The 5,210-nt window shown below is 45.0% G+C and overlaps 1 pseudogene; it reads right to left on the minus strand.

The window, feature by feature from the left end:
• Positions 1-3,509: 3,509 nt before the first annotated feature.
• Positions 3,510-3,627, minus strand: LOC111731341 (annotated as a pseudogene).
• Between the last annotated feature and the right edge of the window lie 1,583 nt (positions 3,628-5,210).

Raw genomic sequence — 5,210 nt, forward strand, 5'->3', positions numbered from 1 at the left:
GGGAGCTGAATGGGCCAGCAGGCCGAGCTGGAGGCCTCTCCGGGGCTGTCTAGTGCCCAGAGGGCCCCTGCACCATTGTTCTGCTTCTTTCTGTGGGTGGGCCTTGTAAGGAGAAAGAAACATTTGTGTCACCATCGTCGCCCAAGCAAACAGCCTTTAAAAGACTCTTTTTTCATTTTTAAGTATTCATTTCTCGGGCATGTCTCGTGGCAAAGTGGAAGAATTCCCATCCATTCAAAAAAAAAGAAGAAAAAAGAAGTAAAGAAGGAAGGAAGGAAGGAAGGAAGGAAGGAGGGAGGGAGGGAGGGAGAGGGGGAAGGGAGGAAGGAAGGAAGGAAGGAAGGGAGGAAAGAGAAAAGAAAATCAGCAACAATGGGATAACTATGTTTTCCGTTTACAAACGGAGACAGGTGTACAGTCTCATGGCATCTCAAGTGTGTTTATAGAGGAAAAGAACTGAAGTTTGGAAGTGCAAATGTTTCTTTCTTTCCCCACCTTGAAAGACATCTGGGTTATTTCTCTCCTAAAGAAGTGCCCCTTGTTCCAGGATCTAATAGTCACTAGAGGTGCTGACGAGTCTTTCACAAAGCCCCGCTGGCCCATGTGAGAGCAGCCTCAACTAAACTTGCTCCAAAGGAGGTGCATTTGTAGCTGCTTAAAAGCTCACAGCAATTCGATGGAAGGTTCGGAAACTAATAACAAACAGAAGCATGTGTCATCACACAGTCCTTGGCTGAAGAGGGACCCAGAGGCACATGAAAAGGAGCAAGGTGGGCACAATCATTAGACTCCTTGCAGATTGTTTTCCAGTGGGTGAGGCTATCACAGCCACTGATAACAGGCACACCTTCCATTACTGGACAGCACAGCTAGGGTCAGCCTCCATACCTCAGTCTACCGTGTGACAGGGTGATTACCTGCTGCAAAATACTCCAACACTTACCTTATAGTGGCCTTTAAGCATTGGAAGTGCTTTCATACTCGAATATCTGCCACTTCCTGCCCCTGCAGGACCCTTTAAGACTCACCCTGTGATGTGCGGTATTTTTTGTGGCACTGGGGATAGGAACATGGAAGTGCTTCTCTCACTGCCTGTTCCTTCCACTTTTACCTGTCTTCCTCAAGAACTGCCCGCTCCATGTCAGGATGTCCCCAAGTCTCTCTCGAATCTGGCACCCCATGATGGTTGACTGACTGGTCAGCCCCAGCTCCGAGTGGCCCTGGCAGGTATCTGGAACATATTTGGTCTGAACATTTGGAGGCAGGAGTTCAGCTCCGATGTGAACTTAAGAAGGAAGGTGATGTTTAACCTGATTTGGCTGTATTTTGTGTAAACAAAGCTGCCAGGAGCCTCTTTCGTAGAGATAGGAGTGGAGAGCGGACACATGCCTTACATTTCCTTCATTGGGCTGAGGCTCATGCTACTGCCTCCTGCCCTCCATTCCAGAATGAAATACAGCCAAACACAGCCCACTAAGATGCTGAAAGGGACATGCCCCCATGTTAAGCATGAAGGGAGAATTATATTCATACTGATGGTTTCCCTTCCCTCAGTTAAACAACTGATTTATAAAAAAAAGTATGAAAGCTTCTGCTTTGGCTTAGATATCTGTAGCTGGGCCACATTTGTTCCCCTCTGAAATTTGGGGGAATTATTTGAAAGCCAGAGCACTACTTATGAAACAACATGGAGTAATAATAATTTACCTATAGTCATTTAAAGGAAGGCGATGGGTAATCCATGACAAATGTGTAATTTTAGAATACCTGGAACCACATGAGCCTAAATTATTATTTTTTCATTGTACAGCCTGACTTGTATTGTCAATGGGATCCCCGATTTGAAATTCTAGCAAAGGAGCCAGGCTTGAAGGAACATTTGTAAAGACCCAGGAAGTCACACATAAAATCATGCGAGGCTAAGATAGCTAGCTGCTTGAGAGATCTGAGTATACCCACACCTCACAGCCATTATTTTGGGTATGTTTAGAACTATTTCTTAAGAATCCCTTTTATAAATATATTTTTCTCTCTCTCTTTTTTTAAAGTTCTTTTGAATGGGGCTTGGGAGCAGTTAGCACCAATGACCACGCTCATATCCTAGCAAGTTGTTGGTGGCACATTTGATTCTCTTGTAACCCAATAAAAACAAAAGAGTTGTCACCTTGACAAGCGTTGCATGCTCTGTGACTAATGGCTGGTTTTAGTTGTTGGCTCTTCCTTTCTCTGTATTCTTTCTAGTTTCTAAGCCCAAACCAATGAAATGCTCAGTACATTGGTCGCTAGCTTACAGGGGCTGCTGAAATTAAGGCAGTTTGTAGTTATAAGGCCATTAAACAATGGCCTCCCTTCATATCATACAGCTCCATCTTTGGTGATAGGATTGGTTGGCTTTCAAATTGAGTCAGTTGTTTCCTCTCTTCCTTAACAAGGCGTGTTTTTTTATTTTTTAATGACAATTTCTTGTGTAGTAGAATATGTCAGGGAAAGATTAGAGGCAACACAATACAAATGGATGCTATTTAAGGAAGGAGCAAATGGTCATGTCACAGGTCTCTGCAAAGGATCGCAAAGAGTAACAGATTTGGGTTTTTGTTATTATATTTTACTAATTTTTGTCAACTTGCCATCTTATGGCATCAAAAGAATTGGGAAGATAATTGCTTTGACTTTTCAGAAGGAAGGTGTTGCCCATTTCTCGGGTCTGGTGGTGTATCGAACTTGATATATGTCCTAAAAAATACTCCCATAGATGTATTCACTTGTTATGTGGTCCCTTCCTGTCTCCAAGGGGTCCAGAACTATGGAAAATAATTTATAGAACACAACTACCCTCATCTTGGATTTGTTGGGGGCCATGCACTTGTGGCTGGACTATGTTTTAGACTTTGTTCTTTCAAAGGACCTGGATGTGCTTAGCTACAAAAATCAATACCCGCTCCCCACCGTGGAGCCTCTCAGCTACCGCTTAATGCTTTTAGTCAGGCCTTTTTTTACCTATTCTGGCTTCCTCCCCCACAGTTTGTCCACATCCTTATTTGTACATCCTGATTCTGAATTTATTCCTCGATCCTGGAAATGTCTGACACTTGGATGAGAAACTTTTTGTGCCCATTTTTGAGTCTTGGCTTCACGTGACCGTAAGGGGTGTTTATTTTCCCTGATAGACTGGGTGATAGTCTGTGTTCAGCCACTTGAAGGTTCTGCATGAAATCAATGTAGTTACAAGGTAAATTCAGAAATAATTTATAAGGTCTCATTTGCGTCCCTTGGAGGTGAATACACATGTGGAAAATTCATCTGAAGAGATATGTTGGGGTCCCTAAGGTATTAACAGTGGTAATTGTAACCCACATTCAATGTCTGAGGCTGCCCTCCAGTGGCTTTGAGGCTATTTATGGCTCCACCTGCCTGGGGGCAATCATGTCTCATCTCAGCTCAATATAGGAGGTCCGCCTGAGAGCTATAGTAGATCCAATTAAATTATTATTGTTACTTTTTTTTTTTTACGCCTACAGCACCTGGTATTCCGAGGTGGTCTCCCATCCAGTTCTAACCAGGACCGACCCTGCTTAGCTTCTGAGATCAAACGAGATCAGGCACGGTCAGGGTGGCATGGCTGTAGCCAATTAAATTATTAATATTCTTTCCACCCTATCTGGTTGCAATGCTCCAGTAGAGATGGCGCTAATGCCTGGGGGGACCCTGGCTCACATGGCCAGTCACCCACCATCATTATTGGGGAGGCCACCCCCACTTATTCCTGGAAGAATAAGGTATTAGTTTGTGGAATACTGAACCCTCTTCCAGCTTTCAGAGTTCTAACAATTACTGGAAAAGTGGCAAGAAGAATAAAGTTTCTGAGGCCCCAAAGATCCAATTCTGCTACCAGCTTAGAAGTTAAGTAAAGCAGGGAAGGAGTTTGTAGACTGGTTTCACCATGAGTTTTATTTAAAAAGCCAATATCTGTCTGGGCTTCATTCCTTGATTGGCTAATCTATGACCTCAGTAGTTATAGTGCCTGACTCACTTCTCAGAAACGTGTACGTGTGTGTACATGTATATGTGTGTGCATGTGTGCCTGCATGCACACATCTGTCAACGCAAGGATAACAGGCTTCTGGGATGTTAACCACAACCATAGCAAAGCAACATTAGTGGAATTCCTTGTGAAAAGAAGAAAATGTCATCCTCTGCAACCCTACCACCCCAAACATCTTTTATCTGTGGCAGGTGGGATTCTCAGTGAGACAGATGCTGAGGTGGAGATCTGCATGCAGGAGTGGATAGAGAGGGAGCTGGGCTGAGATGCAGTTTAACAGAGCCCTCTCATCATCCCATGGGGAGCTCTTGGGTTGGGGGCCCTTAAGGATACTGTGAATTCAAGCCTGGGAAGGGCCAGGCAGTGTAGGAGTGTAACCTTGGGAGAATGTTTGGCCTCTGGGGGTGGCTGTAACAAAGTACCACAAACCAGGAGGCAGAAAAAAAAACAGAAATGTATTGTCTCACAGTTCTGAAGACCAGAAACCCAAACTCCAGGTGGCAGCAGGGCCATGTTTCCAGTGAAACCTGTAGGGGAGGGTCCTTCCTAGCTTCTACCTCCTGGTGTTCCATGGCTTATAGAAGCTTCGCTCCAATCGTGGTCTCCATTTTCACATGGCTGTCTTCACTCGGTGTATGTTTCTGCATCTCCTGTCCTCTTATAAGGACACCAGTCATCTTAGATCAGGGCCCCCACTGCTCCTCTGTGACCTCATCTCAACTAATTACACCTGCAACCACCCTGTTTCCAAACAAGGACACATTTTGAGGTTCCCATGGATATGAATTGGGTAGACACTCTACTGGACATAGTATGGAGGAGCAGCTTTCTCTGGCTGATCCCTGAGGGAGTCTCGGCCATGAGCTGTCAGCCTCCCTGAGCTAGAGGATAAGGGCTGTGGTCCTGGAGGGATTGTCCACTATAAGGTCCTTGCTCCATCCTTGTACCTACCAGCCACTTGATGGGAAGAGTGCTCTCACTGGGAGCTCTTACTTGGGCTTGGTGGAAGAGGCATAGCTAGACAGGGTGAGTGTCCCCCAAACTTTTGCACATGGGATGATAATGTTGGATTTTCACTTTGGTCCTTGAGGGGATATCTGGACTTCTGTCCATCTGCTGTCCTCACTTCCTCTGCTGGTTGTTTTCTCAGCATCCACAACCCAAACAC

This window comes from Pteropus vampyrus, unplaced genomic scaffold (assembly GCF_000151845.1).
Source record: "Pteropus vampyrus isolate Shadow unplaced genomic scaffold, Pvam_2.0 Scaffold363, whole genome shotgun sequence".
NCBI lineage: Eukaryota > Metazoa > Chordata > Mammalia > Chiroptera > Pteropodidae > Pteropus > Pteropus vampyrus.